The sequence below is a fragment of the Caretta caretta genome, chromosome 14 (genome assembly GCF_965140235.1).
Source record: "Caretta caretta isolate rCarCar2 chromosome 14, rCarCar1.hap1, whole genome shotgun sequence".
NCBI lineage: Eukaryota > Metazoa > Chordata > Testudines > Cheloniidae > Caretta > Caretta caretta.
This window is the reverse complement of record NC_134219.1, coordinates 37,478,104-37,500,306: the sequence shown is the minus strand read 5'-3', so window position 1 is coordinate 37,500,306 and position 22,203 is coordinate 37,478,104. Positions and strand designations below refer to the sequence as shown.

The window sequence follows — 22,203 nt, the reverse complement described above, 5'->3', positions numbered from 1 at the left end:
AAAGAGATAGACTCACAAACCAGGGCCACTGGGACTGTCCAGACCCAGCTGGGGGTTTGCTAAGGCACACGTAGAACGCAGGACATTTCTGGGGTTGGGTCTGTCAAACGGCCAGCGAGGAGGGACTTGGCCTGTGGCCCTCAGGGCAGCAGCTGCTCTGCCGCCACCAACTGCACAGAGCAGTTCAAAGGGAGGGGACCTGTTACAATGAGTGTCCCCAAAACTGACTGTAACAAGTGCCCGTCCCGAGAGGGCTAGTTCTCAGGGCACCGTGTCCAGTCAGCCTCAGGTACCACAGACAGCTCTGCTCCACGCAGGGTCCCCTCCTCAGGGAATGAGGCAACCTATGGTGAGAGGAAGCGGCTACCACCTACCAATGGACAGAACTCCTGTCACGCCAAAATGGCAGTGCTGGCTCAGTCAGTGGGAGCACGTCAGGCCTTGGCCAGAGGCAGGGGAGCTGGGCACCGGTGAGCACGGTAGAATTTCAGCACTGCAGAAAGGATTTTCCAAGGGACCGAATGGAGTTAGGCACCCACATCCCTGTGAAATGGCAGTTGAATGCTGAACTCCCTTATCAGGGGGTAGCCGTGTTAGTCTGTATCCACAAAAACACTGAGTCTTTAAGGTGCCACCGGACTCCTCATTGTTTAACTCCCTTCGACGCCTCTGAGAATCTCAGCCTGGAGAGCCAGTGAGATTCTGTTATGGTCGGTTCAATCTATGCATTTCCATTGGAAACAGACACCACAGCAACAGAAATGCACTGGACTGATGGGAAACCCCTGCGAAACCTTTGAGAGCGTCCACTGTTGGGTGTGCTGTTGTAGCCAGTAATGTTCCATTCAAGCTGTTCTACGATTTGGTTCTCTGCGGCTCTAATTTGGAACAGCGCACACCTAGCAGTAGGTAAGAAATGAGGAAAGATGCGATTATGCTCTTTAGGGTCACTAGAGGGCAGGGGAATGAAAATGTGCAGCCATGCTGACCAATGGCCAATGGATAGCAGTCAAAGCAGAAGGCAAAGAAAGGAGAACTTTTGTTGCCAAATGACCACCAGAGGGAAGTGGAAAGGGAGGTGAAGCTGTATAATGGCATATAAGTGGTGAGGAATGGGCCTCTAGGTATGTAATGATAGTAGCAGATGTTGAGGAGTGAGAAATGGGCTGTAATACAGGCAGTCCTCGGACTTAAGACACAATTGGTTCCTGAAAATCACATCTTAAGTAGAAACATCCTAACTCGGAACCGAGAGTTGCAAAGTTGAAACCAGCATTGTAATGTGGATTTTATATTTCAATTTATAAATGTCATAAGTGCCCTTTGTCTTAACTCAAAGGTCATAAAGTCGAGGACTGCCTGCACGAAATAATGGCCAGCATGTGACAAGAGTCAAGAACTGGAAAGAGGCAGCTATAGCAAGAAGAATCCACTAGAAGAGAGCAGAATAACAGGCCGTTATGCTGGGAAATGAACACTAGATTGCAGCAGAGTAGAGGAAATAGGAGGGAGGGGGGTTGCAGAAATATTGACTAATGACCAATAGATTTGAAAAAAGAAAAGGAGTACTTGTGGCACCTTAGAGACGAACCAATTTATTTGAGCATAAGCTTTCGTGAGCTACAGCTCACTTCATCGGATGCTCTGAAATCTGTCAATAGATTTGAGTAGCCGACACAATAATGGAAAAGTCATACTGTAAAGTGGCCACTAGGTGGCAACATGTTGTAAGGGTGAGATATGAGCAGCTATTTTCAGAAGTACCCACTGGATGGAAGCATCTATTTAATATTAATAAAGGTGTGGTGGGAGTACATTATAACAATCCATCATCTTGGACAGGCATCTTCCAAAAATATAAGCTCGTGTTTGTTCATCATCAAAATATTTTCCATATAGGATCATTAGACTTAAATAAAATGCAATTGTACAAGTCACACTGTACAAGTCCCATTGGGCATTGTTAGCCACAACGCTTTGGAGACACAAAATGAACCATGTGGGAGAAAGGTTGAAGTGGGACCGTATTAAAAAGTGTGAAGACCGAATACAAATAGGAGGGAGCATTTACACTTTGTAGATCGAAGGGGAAGCTCATTTTCCAAAGGTAGATCAACTGTACCTGCTCATTCCTTCATGTAACTGCAGTGTCTCTTCAGTGAGAAAATCCAGTTTCTGCAGAAAGAGGAGAGACAAGAACCTCAGCTGAGGATCCTGAGTCCAAGTGGCCAAGCCCTGAGAAATAAGAGCTCATCGCTTCAAGCTTGGGCTGCGCTGTGGTTACAGGTGAGCACCGTCTTCCTGATTGCATTTCTATACCTCCACCAAATAGGGGCATGAATGTGCTTTGTGAATATTAGAGGAACAAGGTGGGTGAGGTAATATCTTTTATTGGACCAGCTTCTGTTGGTGAATGAGAGATGCTTTTGAACTACACAGAGCTCTGCTTCAGATTAATATATGTAGTTTTAGGTTCACCTTCCCACAGCAGTGTCAGTCAGCATTCACAGCAGCATTTTACAGAGCTGGAGCTTGAGATCCATGTCTTGTGACAAGTCCTCAGTTGGGGATCTGCCCCACTGACACAAATGGAGCTACCTTGACTTACACCAGCTGGGGATCTGGCTCAGTGTGTGCCCCAATGGGCTGGCAAGTGGTGCTAGAATCTTACTAGCCCAGATCACATATGCCAGATTGTTTCTAGACTCCAAGTTCAGGGACAGCATCTTTCCCCCCAACCCACACTCCCCAGTGCCTTTCTTGTTCCTGTATTTTCATCCCACACTCGTCATGGAGTGCAGAGGGTCACTCCCCACTTAGGGTTGAACATGAACCCGGTTTTGCCCCTTCCTAAGATCCACCCTCCAAAGAGCTGTATTTTATTACTGCACCAGTCAACATCAGGCAACAGAAAAGGCATTGCCAGTCTCTGACAACATCACCATCACACCCAGAGGAACTAAGGGAGAATTTACGCCACTTCAGAATTTATGACATAAACTGATCTCTTGTGAGGGGCTGAAAATTATTCCTTCTCTGACAGGGCACTGAATAGACCAGAATATATGGTTGGACTAATTTCCATTAATTCTAACAGAAGATCATGCCTAAGGGTACTAGACTACACTGGAAATCTCAGTCCAAAATATTGGTTGATGTATTTATTGATTTTGACTCTGGTCATTGCCAGAAGCGAAATACAGCATTTAAGCATCATTGTTAAGCTCTAGTATGTTACTAGATGGGATATGACAGTAGATAAAGAAGTGGTCTGATCTGTCTTATCAGTACTCAGCTACCAGAGAAATGGCTTGTTATATTAGTCATTGCTCTGATATGGCAGAAGGAGGTCTACATTAATACCAGTGATGTGTCCTCGGACTGAAACTCCTGGCACTTAGCTCTGAAGTCTACATTTAGTCTAAAACTTACAGCCTGTAACCAAGAGAGGAAGTTGCATTTCTGAATATTTATGCAATTAATTCACGAGACCTGATTAACTTTTAACTCTATGTTCTTCCAATTCAATTGCACAGTTTGTTTTCTTGTTTCTTGACTCAACCCATGGCAGACAGAGACTGGAAAAATCAAACAGTTGTCACAGAATTCATCTTCCTGGGATTCGGGGATCTCCCAGAACTGAAAATTCTTCTCTTCCTCATGTTCCTAGTGATCTACATCGCAACCGTGACTGGGAACATGCTCATCACTGCACTAGTTGTGACTGATCAGCACCTTCACACCCCCATGTACTTCTTCCTGGGGAACTTGTCCTGCCTGGAGACCTGCTACACCTCAACCATCCTGCCCCGGATGCTGGCCAGTCTCCTGACTGGGGACAGAACCATCTCATTCAGTGGCTGCATCACACAACTGTATTTCTTTGGGTCTCTGTTGTCTATAGAATGCTGTCTCTTAGGAGCGATGTCTTATGATCGGTATTTGGCGATATGTAAACCCCTGCACTATTCAACCCTTATGAATACCAGGTTTTGCCTCTACTTGGCTGCTGGGTCATGGTTAAATGGTTGTTTGGCTACTGCAATCTTTGTATTATTCATGTCTCATTTAATATTCTGTGGCCCGAATGAAATTGACCATTTCTACTGTGATCTCATCCCATTGATAAAACTTTCCTGCAGTGACACATACCTGATCAAATTGCTGAATTTTGTACTGGCCTTTGTATTCACCCTGCCTCCATTCCTACTAACACTGACATCCTATGTGTGTATCCTCACAACCATCCTGAGAATCCCTTCCACCACTGGGAGGCAAAAGGCCTTTTCTACCTGCTCCTCTCACCTCATCGTGGTGACGATTTACTATGGAACCTTAATGATTGTCTACGTGCTACCGAAACGCGACACATTAAACATCCTAAACAAAGTGCTCTCTCTTTGCTACACAGTCCTGACTCCCCTGGTTAACCCACTCATCTACAGCCTGAGAAACAGAGATGTCAAGGAAGCCTTGAGCAAAGCAGTCAGTAAATATGTGGCTTTCACAAAAACAGGCAGAGAATCCTAGATTATAACTTAGCCTAAATCACCCAGGCAGCTTTGAAAACCTCAGGCTATCAGCCTCCACTGAAATTCATTTGAAATCCCCCATTGAAATTCTCACCACTAATGTGAAAAAAATGGAGATGATCTGTATGGAGTCACTGAGGCAGTGTTGGCAGTCCCACGCTGTCTCCATGTAACAGAACAGAGAGGAAAGTGAGATTGCGGACAGCTCTGTCACGCTCTCATGTTCACCACTGACACACGCAGAATGATGGTATTTTTCTCCATAGTCTTGTCTTAACATTCACCCTCTGTGAGGAGCGTGTACAGCGTCTGAAACTGCACAGAGCTGACACTGTGTAAGGCACAAAGTCCACTAACGATCAAAGTAAATCCCTGTGTGTATCCGCTGTTCATTGTTTCTCTGTGCTAGATACTTAAGTCTTGTAATCAAATTCAGACAGTCACATACAAACAAAACGCAATGGGTGACATCTTCATGTTTCTTGCTGCAGACCGTTTCTTATGCCCCTAAGGACATGATGGAGAATCCAGCTGGAGCTCAGGTCAGTGTGGTCCATCTAAGTGGAAGGACCAGGGAGGGAAGTGGCCATAACCATGGGCCCATCACGGAGTTTTTAACTGCGCAACAGGCAGAGTGGAGACCATTTTAACCAAGTTTTTATATTCATAAAAAAGCCATTTCTGATCAAAATTCATGTTTGGACAATAAAAATACTAACTCCTGATGTAGCTGAGATGGGGACGTAAGCCTGGGGAATCTGCCACCCTTGAAATTGTGCTTGTTGGCATCATATCCCTTTGCAAACAAACCACCTTCCCGACGCTCACACAGACCAGATGCAAACACCCAGGCCACAGCAGTGGCCTCTGGACACTTCACCAGGAACAGCTTCATCACTCTTACATGGGCTAAGCCCAGCTGTGACCAGCTCCAGCAAAGCCACAGCACCAGGCTCACCAGGCCCTTGCAGGGTGAGCCTGGCCCTTGCTCTTTGTTGGGCAAACAAAGAGGTTGTTCTCACAGCAAAGCAGTGTAAGAGACACCCCACGTTGGAAAATTGAGGGGACTCAGCTGTCCCTCTGTGCAGATTGTACCCCAAGTAATGTCAATTTATCTTAGTTCTTGCTTTATCTCCAGCACTTTTTTGATCCACTCTGCCATTCTCAGGAGGTCGATATCCCCTATCTTTGTGTCCTTATCTAGGGATTTTACTATTAGGTCATTTCCCCCCATTTCCTTTTCCTGCCCTCCTATTCTTCTTCTGGTTCCAGAGACTCTACGCTTTTCTTTTTCCTTGCTTGCATCCACTCTTCTTCAGTGCTTCCCCTATCCTCATGGTCTAGCCTGGTTTCAGTTCACTTATCTCTTTCATCTCACACTGCCAGCCAGCCAGCAGCTCCTCTGTCAGCCCATGTGATAAATAAAGGTGGGAGGGAGTAGCTTCCTTTGATGGACACCCAGCCAGCCAGTTTGCTGTAAAATCTCTCTTGGTAGCTGTTCTTTACTTGCTTTACCTGTAAAGGGTTAAAAAATCCCCTAGGTAAAGAAAAAAAAAAGTGGGCACCTGACCAAAAGAGCCAATAGGAAGGAAGAGCTTTTTAAAATTGGGAAAGAAACTTTCCCTTTGTCTGTTGTTCTCTGGGCTGGAGGGACAGAGCAGCCATGCTATAAGCAGCTTAAGCCAGGTATGATTGCAAATGACCAGATCATGCCCAGAACTACTTACCTGAACTCCAACTCTGTAAGTAGATCAGAATGTTTAGCTAGACGCGATTAGGGTTATTTCTTTAAGTTCTTATTGGCTTGTGAACTTCTCTGTGCTAACCCCAGATGCTTTTGTTTGCTTGTAACCTTTAAGCTGACCCCTCAAGAAAGCTATTTTGGGTACTTGATTTTTGGAATTGCTCTTTTAAAATCTAGCCAAAACCTAAGTTCCAAATGTATTTTCTTTCTTTTTGTTTTTAATAAAATGTACCCTTTTTAAGAACAGGATTGGACTTTTGGTGTCCTAAGAGGTTTGTGCCTGTTGTTTGATTAGCTGGTAACCACAGCTAATTTCCTTTGTTTTCTTTCTCAGCTCTTCCCCAGAGAGGGGCTGAAAGGGCTTGAGGGTCCCCACAGGGAGGAATTCCCAAGTGCTCCTGCCTGGGTTCCAAGGGGTTGGGTTTTTTTGCATTTGGGTGGTGGCAGCATTTACCAAGCCAAGATCAGAGAAAAGCTGTCACCTTGGGAGTTCAATACAAGCCTGGAGTGGCCAGTATTAATTTTCAAAATCCTTGTGGGCCCCGCTTCTGCACTTGGAGTGACAGAGTTGGGATTCAGCCTTGACAGCCCACAATCACCACTGAGACAACCCCTCTTCAGACCTTAACCACTTCCTGCCACACCCCATGGGCTTATATAGGATCAAGGAGCCAATCAGGGATTGCTAAAACCAGTGTCAGTCAGATCACTTGAGGCGGAACGTGCCATGGTGTTCTACCACTGCAGATTGCGTGCTGTGGGGAGTAATCAAATGACAGGTGGCAACGTTGGTTGCCTGGTAGCCCTATAGACCAGGGTGAAAGTCCCCCCAGGCCTTACATCACCCCTGTTGGCAGTGCTGCCTAGCCAGTTTCTTCAGTAAGGATGATTGTGTGCTTAGCAGATGAGGGAAGCTTGTCTATAAAATCCAACATAATGGCCACCCAGGGCTGAGATGGGGTTTCTGAAGGTGTTAGGGTGCTGAGGGGCTCCTCCTTCCTAACTGAATGGATAAGGGAGAGGAGGCCTTGGGGAATAGGACACCTAGTAAATTATGGGGCTTGAGGATGTATGTCAGCTCTGTATGGGTGTGGTAATGGTCAGGGAGGTAGTCCCCTTTTTGGGACAGGGCATTGGTTGCCTTGTTCTGGGCTCCTGGGTGATGGTAAAATAAAAGTGTGTGAACAACGAGGCTTCTTGAAGCTATCTTTGGTTCAGCGCCTTTGCTCTATGGAGATACAGGTTTACACAGATCATGAAAATATGGAGTATCAGGTGTAAGGCACCCTCAGGGTGGTGGCACCATTCCCCGAAAGTGGCTTTGATTGCGAGAAGCTCCATATCTAAAATATCATAATTTTGTTGTGCTGGTGTGAGTTTCCGAGAATAATAGGCACAAGGGAGCAGGTGCTGTTGGGGGCCAGATCTTGGGGAAGTATGGTCCCAATTGTAACATTACATGCGTCAGTCTCACTGACAAAGGCCCATGTTTGGTCAGGATGGATCAGGACTGGAGCACTGGTGAAGGCCATCTTGAGTTGGTCGAACACCCGTTGAGCCTCCGGCAAGCAGATGAAGGAGGTTGTTTGTGGAGCACTGTCAATGAGGCTATCTGGTCCAAAAACCCAGGCATGAAGTGCCTATAAAAATTAGCGAACCCAAGGAAGCACTGCAGCTCCTTGATGTTCCAGGAGGGCCACCCAGGTCCGAACAGCGTTCACCTTCCTGGGGTCCATCCAAAGGCTCTCAGAGTAACCCAAGTACTCCATGGAGTGATGGTCAAAGCTGCCCCCTTTTGTTTGCAACATGGGGAGTTCCATCTCTCAACCCATTCAGGTGTATCTCGTGCCCCTTGGAACATGCTGGATAGGGGACGGCCCACTGCCTCCATGTCCCACAAGGCCAGCCTTCTGAAAGTGTTAGGGGTGGTCCAGACAAACTGTCAGGATCCTGGACAAAGGTAGGCAGGAGTAGTGGCAGGAGCTTGGGGTCCCAGTCAAGCTGAGGGTCAGTGTCAAAGACAGAGTCAGGAATTGGGCCGAAGCTCAATACCAGGTCTTGGTGTCCCACTCTAAGGTTCCAGGGGTCGATCAGGAGTCAGAATCCAAGTCAGAGCAGAGGTCAGTACCGTGCGTTCAGGAACAGAGAGGCAGGGCGGTTGTGGCAGTTAGTTGGAATCCCGCTAGTTGGAATCCATGTTGTTCCCTGGACACTTCCTGGTGCGCCCCATGGGCACATATGGGAGTCAAGACCACTGTCAGTCCGATCACTCGAGGTGAAGCTTACTGTGGCACACAACCACTGCAGACTAAATTAGGTGCAGCTGCTGGCAGGTGGCTGCGTGGAGCTATTAGTTACCTGGTAACTCTACAGGTTCAAGTCCTGCTGATACTTACAGCCACTTTGGGAGGCTTCCTCAAAGGTAGGTAAGGGTTACATTCTGCAGGAACCCACATGTGGTAGATGTAGACAGATCTCAATGGTGTGGTGCTCAAAAGGACAATCCTAGGCAAAGTCCCTTGGGGGAAATGCATGAACCAGTTTACTAGAGAGATAAGATGGGTGAGGTAATATCTTTTATTGAACCAACTTCTGTTAGTGAGAGAGACAAGCTTTTAGCTACTATACTGCATGAACCAGTGTAGTCAGGTTCAGACGCCCTTCTCAACCCCCCAGGGGACCTTTGGGCAGGAACCCTGAACTAAAGGACTTCAAAGTGGATAAAAAAACAGCCTGTGGCTCAAAGTGGTCATGTGATGCTTGGATATATAAACAGGGTAATCCAGAGTAAAGAGGCTATTTTACCTCTGTATTTGGCACTGGTGTGACCACTGCTGGAATTCTGTGTCCAGTTCTGGTGCCCACAATTCATGAAGGATGTTGAAAAACTGGAGAGGGTTCAGTGAAGAGCCATGAGGATGATTAAAGGATTCGAAAACCTGCCTATTTGTGATTGAACTCCTTGAGTCTATCTGTTCAGCTGAACAAGGAGCAGGTTAAGGGGTGAACTAATCACGGTCTGTAAGCAACCATGTGGGGAACAGAAATGTGATAATGGAGGGCTCTTCAACCTAGCAGAGAAAGGTAGAACAAGATCCAATGGCTGGAAGTTGAAGCTAGACAATTAATACTGGAAATAAGGCACACATTTTATCAGTGAGGGTAATTAACCATTGGAACAATTTTCCAAGGGTCATGGTGGATTTCCCATCAGTGAAAATTTTTAAATTGAGATTGGGTATTTTTTTCTCAAGGGTCTGCTCTAGTTCAAACAGGAATTAATTCAGGGAAGCCTTACAGCCTGTGTTACACAGCGGTTCAGACTAGATGATCACAGGGACCCTTACTAGAGCAGGGATTTAATGCAAGCCTCCTCCCCCTTTCAATAGTGTTCAACGGTGGATCTCTTCCAACCTTTCTCTTGAAGATATTCCACTTTGTATAAAATACCTCAATAGTCATTGGCCCAGGGAGCAAGCATGAGAATGACTCTACAGCCCAGTGGCTGGAGCATGGAGTTGGGACGTAGAAGAACTTGGTTCAAGTCCCTGCACCACTGAACATTCTTCAAGAGAGGAATCTGAGAGATTCCCCACCTAGAGCAGCCTGTAGCTCTGGTCAGGACGCTCACCAGGGGGGTTCCAAGGCTGGGACTTGTACCCGGGTTTCCCACGTCACAGGCTAGTACCCTAATCACTGGGCCAAAGCTCATATAGGCAAGCAGGGCCCCATTTTCCACTGCCCATTTAATGAATGACACCTAAGGATCCTTGTGAATCTACCCCTTTAAAAATGCCTGGAAGCTAAAAGTTTCAGGTTGAATGACATGGGGGTATTTTCGACCCAAAGTGGATTTTCTGTTGCATTTTGGCTTGTTGAAAATTCCAAAAAACTTCAGATTCAGTTCAAGCTGCAGCAATTTTCTTTTTTGATTTTTTGGAACTGCCACCAAACCAAAAAATCAGCTGTTTGCTCAGTTCTACTTGGGATACCCGTTTTCCAGTCCCTGCTCAACCAGAGATACCCTGTATGAGCATTGACATTTCTGTGCCTCGGTTCCCCAGCTGTACAATGGAGAAAACAGGCATTCCGTACCTCATGGGAGTGTTGTGAGGATCAATACATTATAGACTGTGGGTCACCCAGATACTACGGCAAGGGGGCAGGAGAGGCAGAGCTGTCTCATGTATGAGAGCCTGAACACACCCAGAGGAGATGAGATTACTCGCACAACACAGGTGCTAGTGTCTGACACTGGATTCGCCTCTAAATAGGCTAGTACCTGAACTGACCATTTGGAAGAAGTGGAGCAGAAATATGAGTGAGGGATGGAGATGAAGAGAGACATCAGAGAGGGGCTGCCTAACAATGGCTAGTGAGAGCCCGGCCCTGCCTGCTCAGGTCTCACTCAGCAGTGGTGGTGGAGTTGGGGAAAGCGATCGGGTTTAGCTGAGCCTGACCTAAACTCAGCCCTTTTGCGACTCAAGTTGATGCTGTTGGGCTTGTCTACATGGGAACTCTTACCAGCATATTTATACAGCCACAGTTACACCACTGTAATGCCCCATCTGGACACCCTTATTCTGCATGAAGCTGGCTTTTCCCCAGTGTAGCTGGCATCACTTTCCAAGCAGTATAAGCTGAAGCAGAAAATGGCGCTGAGTCCAGAATAGGTGTTTCCACATGGGGAGTTTCGCCAGTATTGTGACAGTGGTGTATTTGTAGTGACATTATTCCCTGTGTTGACGAGCCTGTAGCATGCCCCGCTGAAGTGAGCTTATGGTGGAAGATCCTTGCTCAGTGCACCGGGTCTTGTCCCAGTAAATTGCTGGTGGGGCACCAGTAACTGGTCTGGATGACTGGGCTGCACTGGGAGTGAATGCACTGGGAGGCAGGTCTCTTGCCCAGCCCAGGCTGTGATTACTGTTTGGCCTGGCAGATTCTCCCCAAGAGGAGGGAACTTTGGGCTAAACAGGCTGACTTCATCAGGACTGGCGTTTGTCCTGTCTATGTCGCTAACCCAGCAGCAGCTCCCCAGACCCAGTTGATGGAAATGCCCTTCAGAAGTAACATCAGGGGAGACACGACCTTCTGCACAGGATGCAAATATGAGGAGGCGAGTGCACTCTGTCAACAGAGGGAGGAGAGCATGCTCCAAGGGAGATCTTTGCCCCTGCTTGTCTCTTCAGGGGGATGTGGGCCACTTTACAGAGAGAACCCAATTTCTGGAGGGAAGTGAGAGAAGAACCTAACTCCTGGTCACCAACCCTGAGAGATCCAAGCTGATCTACTGGAGGGTGAATATTGTGAGGTCTCAGGTAAGCGTTATCCCTCATGCTGCTGCTATGCACTGAGACAGAACCTGTCTGTCAGGGGATATCACTAAAGGGTTAATAGGGTTAATAGGGAAACAGTGCCTGCTGGTCCTGTCCATGTTCTGGCACTGACTCAACACCCTGAGCCCAGCCCGGGGTATCCTGGCCTGGCTCCAGAGGTTAGCTCTGGAGTCCTTTTGGCCAAGGCTGCAATAGGGGTCTGCAGAGGTTTTGAGTCTTCCCCTGGAAGAGGGAGGACAGGACCTGAACTGCCTTTGCAGTCAGGTCCACATATTCCACCTCCAGGCTCTGCAGAGATTCCTTTACGGTGCAGGTCGTCTGGTGTGGACTGGCGCACGCCTTTCTCCGCTGCCTCCAAGGGCTCCGATATGACCGACAGCTCCTTTATCTCCATCCGAGAGGTCTTCCAGCAGACCCCTCCAGGCCGCCAGTCTTCCACCAGGACTTCCTCCGGACCTGGAGGCTGATTTTGGTGACCAGAACCATGGTGACTGTCGAGGGGACAGATCTCCTTGCGGAGCCCCTGCTGCACAATCCCCAGCTTCGTGTGCAGGTGGCAGAGTCCCCCTTGGTGCACTGAAGGTTGGTCCTGGCAGTGCCACCAGGATCAGAGACCTCCTGAACTACGAGCGGGGGGAGTGGGTGGATTCCCTAGCACTCGGCCAGTGCATGGGGCTCTCCACCCCTTCTACCCACCGCTGCGTGCTTCAGGAGGTGAAGGCAGCCTTACTGCCCACCTCTCGGGCCTTCCTTGTGTGGGTCCTGCGGGAGGGTGTTCCCCGCCCACCCCTCACCCCTGGCCATCCAGACCTTGTTATCAGGCCCCTGCCCCACAAGCCAAGGCGGCTATCTATTCCACCAGGAGGAGGATGCTGGACGGGGAGGTGCTCTGCGACTGTGGGGCCTATTTATGCTCCTCTCTTCAATCATGAGTCCAGGTAGAGTTCCTCTGGGCCACATCCACTGGCTCCCTAGACACCTTTGAGAAGCAGTGGGCGCTCTCTGCTCGGTGTCCCCCTCTGGCTCCCAGTTTATGACCTATGACCTCACTCCTGATCATTTTTTTAATAATAGTTGCCCCCTGAACTTGCTTGAGATCTGGGACCAGTAGCTCCACCCCTGAGGCTGGGGGGGGGGGGGGCTTCAGGTATGGGGGGGCTTGCACCCGCCCATCCCTGGATTTCAATAGGTGGGGCTGATCTGTGGCCTCACAAAAGCTGCAGAGATAAAAGGGCTGCAGAGCAGCTGGGTGGGTTAGCTGCTAGAGAGACTGAAGGATTGCAGAGAGGAGTTTCCTTCAGTTCAGCCACAGCCTGGTAAAAAGCTATCCAGGCAATCAGGTTGTTCTCTTGCTTTCTCTCTCTGCTTAGTGGTCACTAGAATTGATCGGAAAACCAGTTTCATTAAAAATGTTGGCATTTGAAAGTTACTTCTGTTAATCAGGAAGACGCTTACATTTTTTTCAAACTTTTTAAACTGCTGTGTGTGATAAAATAAGTAAATCCCCCTGCTCTTTTCCGTCTTTTATTCCTTTTTGCTACTTGGTAACTTTCCACAACTTCTTCAACTTCTGAAAAATTACCCTGTGGCAAAGTAGCAGACATTCACTTTTCCTTTTATCTCTCTGCAACTTTTTCAAAACTGTAGAAGTTCAGAGTGGGAAAAAGAACAATGAATTGTGAACAAAAGAGACCTAAATGTGAACAAACCTTCAACATGGTAGCTGGCATAGTTTCTGAATCATGTGAGTCTCTTTCCCTTATAAATGCATACCTTTGCTAGTATAGATGTTAATGAATATTTTTGTCATTCAGCTTCAGAAAGTTCTTGTAATGCTCTAAACTTAATAATCATTGAGATATATACAGACTGTGGTTATGTATCTCTATAGATAAACTGTGCTCATAACCTGGATTACAACTTCAGCTTCACCTCACAGTGGCCAGTCAGGCAGGGAGGGGCTGCCCACCACCACCAAATGAGACTAGTTCGAAGCCCCTAGCCAGGGGTGAAAGTAAGTTAGAGGACTTACCGGTAAGCCTGAGCGTTGAGCAGGGGGCGTGGCCTCAACTGGAAGAGGCGTAGCCTTGACCGGAGGAAGCAGGGACTTAAATCCCCAGGCCCTTTAAATCTTGATTTAAAGGGCCAGGGGTCCAGCTGCGGTAGTGGAGGCTGGGAGCCCGGGGCACTTTAAATCACCCCCGAGCTACCATCTGCAGAGGTGCCTGGGAACCCCAGGGCTTGGGGGCGATTTAAAGGGCGCAGGGCTCCAGCTGCCACTACCATAGTGGAGCCCTGGGCCCTTTAAATCACTGAGGAACCCTGGGGGCTCCCAGCTGCCACCGCTACCCCGGGGCTCTGGGCTCTGGCAGAGCTTTAAAGGGCCTGGGGCTCCGCTGTGGTAGCAGTTGCCGGAGCCCCGAGCCCTTTAAATCCTCGCCTGAGCCCTGCTGCCCGAGCCCTGGGGTAGCGGCGGCTGGGCTCTGTCATACATATAAAGGGAAGGGTAAACACCTTTAAAATCCCTCCTGGCCAGAGGAAAAATCCTTTCACCTGTAAGGGGTTAAGAAGCTGGGATAACCTCGCTGGCACCTGACCAAAATGACCAATGAGGGGACAAGATACTTTCAAAAGCTGGAGGGAGGGAGAGACAAAGGGTCTGTCTGCGTGAAGTTTTTGCCGGGGACAGAACAGGAATGGAGTCTTAGAATTTAGTAAGTAATCTAGCTAGATATGCGTTAGATTATGATTTATTTTAATGGGTGGGAAATTAAGTGTGCTGAATGGAATGGATGTTCCTGTCTGTGTGTCTTTTTGTCACTTAAGGTTTTGCCTAGAGGGATTTTCTATGTTTTGAATCTAATTACCCTGTAAGGTATTTACCATCCTGATTTTACAGAGGTGATTCTTTTTTACTTTTTACTTCTATTAAAATCCTTCTTTTCAGAAACTGAATGTTTTTTCATTGTTCTTAAGATCCAAGGGTTTAGGTCTGAGGTCACCTATGCAAATTGGTGAGGATTTTTACCAAACCTTCCCCAGGAAGTGGGGTGCAAGGGTTGGGAGGATTTTGGGGGGGAAAGATGTTTCCAAACAACCCTTTCCCAGAAACCCTGTTAAACGTTTGGTGGTGGCAGTGGAAGTCCAAGGGCAAAGGATAAAATAGTTTGTACCTTGGGGAAGTTTTAACCTAAGCTGGTAAAAGTAAGCTTAGGAGGTTTTCATGCAGGTCCCCACATCTGTACCCTAGAGTTCAGAGAGGGGAAGGAACCTTGACAGGCTCCGTCAGGGATTTAAAGGGCCCTGGGGCTCCAGCCGCTACTACCGCCCCGGCCATTTAAATCCACTCCGGAGCCCCACCGCTGCTACCCCAGAGCTCGGGCAGCAGGGCTCAGGTGGGGATTTAAAGACCTGGGGCGGGAGTGGCAGCTGGAGCTCCAGAGCCCTATAAATCCTCATCAGAGACCCCCACCCCTACCCCAGGGCTCGGGCAGCAGGGCTCAGGTGGGGATTTAAAGGGCTCCGGGTGGGGGAGGGTAGCGGCGGCTGGAGCTCCGGGGCCCTTTAAATCCCTGCTCGAGCCCTGCTGCCTGAGCCCTGGGGTAGCGGCGGTGGGGATTTAAAGGGCCAGGGTGTGAGTGGGGGCTGGAGCTCCGGGGCCCTTAAATCCCCGCCAGAGTCCCACCACCGCTACCCCAGGGTTTCAGCAGCAGGGCTCAGGTGGAGATTTAAAGGGCTGGGGTGGTATCAGCGGCTGAAGCTCGGGGGCCCTTTAAGTCCCCGCCGCAGTCCCGCTGCCGCTACCCCAGAGCTTTAAATTGTCGTGTGGGAAAGCCGGTCCCAGTACGACGCACCGGCTCTTACCAGTATGCCGTACCAGAGCGTACCGGCTTACTTTCACCTCTGCCCCTAGCATTGTACAACCCAGGGAAAGAACAATGAATGGATCCTTACAGTTAAGGGAAAAACACTGAGACATCCTGGTGATCAAGTAGAGGGAATTTTCCCTGCTCTGAATAACCATGAATCACCTTAGTCTGAGACAAAGAGGGGAAATAAAACAACCTGCAAATCCTGTTAAAAGGGAAGGGGTTTGAGGTGTGCTCTAGAGCTTGTCACTTCCCCCAGGTGCATCCCATGGCAGACATGGAACAGGGAAATCAAACGTCCCTCACAGAATTCATCCTCCTGGGATTCGGGAACCTCCCTAAACTGCAGGTTTTCCTCTTCCTGCTGTTTCTAGCAATCTGCTTTGTGATCACGGCCTGGAACATCTTCATTGTTGTGCAGTTGTGGTTGATCAGCACCTTCACACCCCCATGTACTTCTTCCTGGGGAACTTTTCCTGCTTGGAGACCTGCTACATCTCGACCATCCTGCCCAGAATGCTGGCCAGTCTCCTGACTGGGGACAGAACCATTTCTGTCAGTGGCTGTATGATGCAATTGTATTTTGTCAGTTTCTTTGGGGCTACAGAATGTTTTCTTAGCCACAATGTCTTATGATCAGTATTTAGCAATATGCAAACCACTGAATTATGCAGCCCTTATGAGTGGCAGCTTATGCCTCCGGCTAGCGGCTGTTTCTTAGATATGGTGATTTTTGACTATTCCCATAATAGTATTTCTTATGTTACAATTATCTTTCTGTGGTCCCAATAAAACTGATAACTTTTTCTGTGAATCTACGCAAATAATAAATCTCTGCTGCAATGACACCTACCAGCTAGAGATTGTCATTACCATCCTGGCTACTTTACTCACTCTGCCCCCATTTGCATTAACCCTGGTATCCTACATTTGTATCATCTCCACCATCCTGAGAATCCCTTCCACCACTGGGAGGCAAAAGGCCTTTTCCACCAGCTCCTCTCACCTCATTGTGGTGACAATTTTCTATGGGACCCTAATCATTGTGTATCTGCTACCAAAAACCAACACACTGAGAGACTTCAACAAAGTGTTCTCTGTCTGCTACACAGTTCTGACTCCTATGGCCAATCCCTTCATTACATCCTGAGAAACAAAGAGGACAAGGAGGTCCTGAGAAAAATTGTCAGCAAATGTCTAGATTTTATGAGAATTCAGAAACCTCAATCTGTTCTCAAAGCAAAATGGTGATGAGCTCAACTGATTTACTGTAAAAAGAAAAGGAGTACTTGTGGCACCTTAGAGACTAACCAATTTATTTGAGCATAAGCTTTCGTGAGCTACAGCTCACTTCATCGGATGCATACTGTGGAAAGTACAGAAGATCTTTTTATACACACAAACCATGAAAAAATGGATGTTTACCACTACAAAAGGTTTTCTCTCCCCCCACCCCACTCTCCTGCTGGTAATAGCTTATCTAAAGTGATCACTCTCCTTACAATATGTATGATAATCAAGTTGGGCCATTTCCAGCACAAACCCAGGTTTTCTCCCAACCCCCGCCACAAACCCACTCTCCTATTGGTAATAGCTTATCTAAAGTGATCGCTCTCCTTACAATGTGTATGATAATCAAGGTGGGCCATTTCCAGCACAAATCCAGGGTTTAACAAGAACGTCTGGGGGGGGGGGGGAGAGTGGAGGAAAAAACAAGGGGAAATAGGTTACCTTGCATAATGACTTAGCCACTCCCAGTCTCTATTCAAGCCTACGTTAATTGTATCCAATTTGCAAATGAATTCCAATTCAACAGTCTCTCGCTGGAGTCTGGATTTGAAGTTTTTCTGTTGTAATATTGCAACTTTCATGTCTTTAATCACGTGACCAGAGAGATTGAAGTGTTCTCCGACTGGTTTATGAATGTTATAATTCTTGACATCTGATTTGTGTCCATTTATTCTTTTACGTAGAGACTGTCCAGTTTGACCAATGTACATGGCAGAGGGGCATTGCTGGCACATGATGGCATAGATCACATTGGTGGATGTGCAGGTGAACGAGCCTCTGATAGTGTGGCTGATGTTATTAGGCCCTGTGATGGTGTCCCCTGAATAGATATGTGGGCACAATTGGCAACGGGCTTTGTTGCAAGGATAGGTTCCTGGGTTAGTGGTTCTGTTGTGTGGTATGTGGTTGCTGGTGAGTATTTGCTTCAGGTTGGGGGGCTGTCTGTAGGCAAGGACTGGCCTGTCTCCCAAGATTTGTGAGAGTGTTGGGTCATCCTTCAGGATAGGTTGTAGATCCTTAATAATGCGTTGGAGGGGTTTTAGTTGGGGGCTGAAGGTGACGGCTAGTGGCGTTCAGTTATTTTCTTTGTTAGGCCTGTCCTGTAGTAGGTGACTTCTGGGAACTCTTCTGGCTCTATCAATCTGTTTCTTCACTTCAGCAGGTGGGTATTGTAGTTGTAAGAATGCTTGATAGAGATCTTGTAGGTGTTTGTCTCTGTCTGAGGGGTTGGAGCAAATGCGGTTGTATCACAGAGCTTGGCTGTAGACAATGGATCGTGTGGTGTGGTCAGGGTGAAAGCTGGAGGCATGTAGGTAGGAATAGCGGTCAGTAGGTTTCCGGTATAGGGTGGTGTTTATGTGACCATCATTTATTAGCATTCTAGTGTTCAGGAAGTGGATCTCTTCTGTGGATTGGACCAGGCTGAGGTTGATGGTGGGATGGAAATTGTTGAAACCATGGTGGAATTCCTCAAGGGCTTCTTTTCCATGGGTCCAGATGATGAAGATGTCATCAATATAGCGCAAGTAGAGTAGGGGCATTAGGGGACGAGAGCTGAGGAAGCGTTGTTCTAAGTCAGTCATAAAAATGTGGGCATACTGTGAGGCCATGCGCGTACCCATAGCAGTGCCACTGATTTGAAGGTATACATTGTCCCCAAATGTAAAATAGTTATGGGTAAGGACAAAGTCACAAAGTTCAGCCACCAGGTTAGCCGTGACATTATCGGGAATAGTGTTCTTGACGGCTTGCAGTCCATCTTTGTGTGGAATGCTGGTGTAGAAGGCTTCTACATCCATAGTGGCCAGGATGGTGTTTTCAGGAAGATCACCGATGGATTGCAGTTTCCTCAGGAAGTCAGTGGTGTCTGGAAGGTAGCTGGGAGTGCTGGTAGCATAGGGCCTGAGGAGGGAGTCTACATAGCCAGACAATCCTGCTGTCAGGGTGCCAATGCCTGAGATGATGGGGCGGCCAGGATTTCCAGGTTTATGGATCTTGGGTAGTAGATAGAATATCCCAGGTCGGGGTTTCAGGGGTGTGTCTGTGTGGATTTGATCTTGTGCTTTTTCAGGGAGTTTCTTGAGCAAATGCTGTAGTTTCTTTTGGTAACTCTCAGTGGGATCAGAGGGTAATGGCTTGTAGAAAGTGGTTTTGGAGAGCTGCTGAGCAGCCTCTTGTTCATATTCCGACCAATTCGTGATGTCAACAGCACCTCCTTTGTCAGTCTTTTTGATTATGATGTCAGAGTTGTTTCTGAGGCTGTGGATGGCATTGTGTTCTGCACGGCTGAGGTTGTGGGGCAAGTGATGCTGCTTTTCCACAATTTCAGCCCGTGCACGTCGGCGGAAGCACTCTATGTAGAAGTCCAGTCTGCTGTCTCGACCTTCAGGAGGAGTCCACCTAGAATCCTTCTTTTTGTAGTGTTGGTAGGGAGGTCTCTGTTGATTAGTATGTTGTTCTGAGGTGTGTTGGAAATATTCCTTGAGTTGGAGATGTCGAAAATAGGATTCTAGGTCACCACAGAACTGTATCATGTTTGTGGGGGTGGAGGAGCAGAAAGAGAGGCCCCAAGCTGCTTCTGCTGGGCTAAGAGTATAGTTGGATAGGTTAACAATATTGCTGGGTGGGTTGAGGGAACCATTGCTGTGGCCTCTTGTGGCATGTAGTAGTTTAGAAAGTTTAGTGTCCTTTTTCTTTTGTAGAGAAGCAAAGTGTGTGTTGTAAATGGTTTGTCTAGTTTTAGTAAAGTCCAGCCACGAGGAATTTTGTGTGGAAGGTTGGTTTTTTATGATCCAAGAGAAGGTTAAGAGTACAGCTGGTCAGGATTTTTTCTGAAAAACTTTTATCCAACACCAGCAAAACTGAGACAGTAAAGATTGTAATACTCAGTGAGTTACAGGTGGGATTTTTGTAGTTTAATGGGAGTTGCATGCCAAACTCCCATATGCCCACAGCAGGTAAACATAGAGGTGGGAATATTCAAAGTGCCCTAATAGACTCAGATGCTCAGTTCCCATTAAAATTAATGGGAATTTGGCATCCTCATCCCCTAGGCAGCTTTGGAAAATCCCATCCAATGTTTGTGTGACAGTTACATGAGTGATTGTTCCTATCATTTCATTCCATTTGGTCCATCTTTCCTTGAATACCTCCATGATTAACCTAATTCAGGCAGTAAGACATCCCATTTCTCTCAATTCGTTGGTGGTGGTCAATCTTCTTTCAGTAGATGGTGTTTGGTTTTGCAACCATAGGGATGAAAGCCATTTATTGACATAGGACTGCATTTGAAAGGCTGGGTCTAGTCCCAGAATCTTTCTGGTTTATTGTCTGTCTGTGCTTGATTTATGCGCTGTGCTTTCTCTAGACACCCCGCACATGACAGATGTTGAGAGGGGAAATCAAAATGACGTTACAGAATTCATCCTCCACGGGTTCAGGAACCTCTACCCATTCCAGATGGGTCCCTTTGTGCTGGTTCTCCTAACATACATCACCACCGTGGCTGGGAACACCCTGATCATTGTCACTATTCTGGTTGACACGTGCCTTCACACCCCCATGTATTTCTTCCTGGGAAACTTGTCCTTCTTGGATATCTGGTATACGTCCAACATAGTCCCCAAAATGCTGCAAGGTTTCCTGGCTGAGAAGGGCATGGCAAACTCCTTCAGTGCCTCTGTCATGAAGCTTTATATCTTTGGCTCCCAGGCTGCCACAGAGATCTTACTGCTAATGGTGATGGCTTACAAATCGCTACTTAGCGATATGCAACCCGCTGCATTACATGGCTCTCATGAACCAGAGGGTGTGCATTAAGCTGGCATCCTGCTCTTGGCTGGGTGGCTTCCTCTTCAACCCAGTGCTAGTTGCCTAGATTTACAGGCGACGTTTCTGTGGCCCTAATGAAATCGACCGTTTCTTCTGTGATTTCATGCCTCTGGTAAAGCTGTCATGCAGTGACACCCATCTGATCACTTTATCATCATTGCTGCTATCAGCTTCAGCCACCCCGATCCCCTTCTTACTAACCCTGACATCCTATGCATTCCTCATAGCAGCGATAGTAAAAAACCCTTCCAACACTGGAAGACAGAAGGCCTTCTCCACCTGCACCTCCCACCTTACTGTGGTCAGCACTTTCTACGGGGCTCTGGCCATGGTCTACATGGTCCCAAAAGCCAACTCAGCCGTAAACTTAAACAAAATATTCTCTCTTCTCTACAGCCTTGTCACCCCATTGCTCAAGCCCCTGGTCTACTCCCTGAGAAACAATGACGTGAATGACGCCCTGAGGACCATGGCCGCTAGACTGATGGATTTTTGAAGGAGATAAAGGGAAAAGGGAGAGTGATGGATTTTAAAATGAAAAATACTGGGCCACATACCCAGATGGTGTAAACTGGCATAACTTCATTTGAATCAGTGGAGCTGTGCAAGTTTGTGCAGGCAGTCCTCGACTTTATGACAAATGGCACTTACGACATTTATAAATTGAAGTATAAAATCAACTTTAGAACGCCGGTTTCGACTTTATGATGCTCCCCCATTCATAACACTCTATGTATGGGAAAATAGGTTCCAAGTTGTGACATTTCGACTTAAGACGCGATTTTCAGGAACCAATTGGGTCTTAAGTCCGAGGACTGCCTGTACTAGCTGCAGATCTGGTCCATGCCAACCCCCGCCCCCCACCACCGATTTAACAGACAAGGGAATCCCATGTTATAGTCCCTGCTGATCAGGATGAATATCATAAACTGTTTCCCAGAAACATTTTCTCAAAAATTGAACTGAGTTCACATTCAGACCTGTTGTTTTTCTTTATTATTGAGGTAGCTAACAAAGATTGTAGTCAGAACTGGGGCCTCGTTCTGCTAAGTATTATCCACAGTCCCTGCCCCTGAAGAACATACAATCAAAAAAGACTTTAATTTGCCCACAAACAGCTGCCTGGAAGGACAGTACAGTGATTAGCATCCTACTTTCAGAGGTGGGAAACCTAGATTCAATGTATTACTCTGCCACGGACTTTGTGTGTGACCTTGGGCAAATTGCTTTGTCTCTTTGGGCCAGATGTTCGAAGGTGTTAAGGTCCCTACACTGTTTAGATGCTTTTTTAAATCCCACCAGGAGCCAGATTCACAAAGAGATTTAGGCACCTAACTGCCACCTTAGGTGCCTAAATCCCAGAATAAGGCCCCTCTGCGATTCTGCCGCCAAACCCTGTGGAAACTTAAACTTGATCAGGGCTCAAAGCTTGCCTACTACTTTGGAAAATAATGAAAACGTCACTGGGCTATATAGAGAGAGAAATCACAAGCACAAGAATGGCTCTAGTCTAGTGGGTAGAGCACTTCTGGGGAGGTGGGAGACCCAGGATCCAGTCCCCCTGCTCCACTGCATTTTTTAATTATTTAGCCACAGTGGAA

At 47.4% G+C, this 22,203-nt stretch overlaps 2 pseudogenes; both read left to right on the top strand.

Annotated features, from left to right (window-relative positions):
* The first annotated feature begins 3,564 nt into the window (after positions 1 to 3,564).
* LOC142068958 (olfactory receptor 10A7-like) lies at positions 3,565 to 4,547 on the top strand (annotated as a pseudogene).
* Positions 4,548 to 20,149: 15,602 nt separating this feature from the next.
* LOC142069054 (olfactory receptor 11A1-like) lies at positions 20,150 to 21,107 on the top strand (annotated as a pseudogene).
* The last annotated feature ends 1,096 nt before the right edge of the window (positions 21,108 to 22,203 follow it).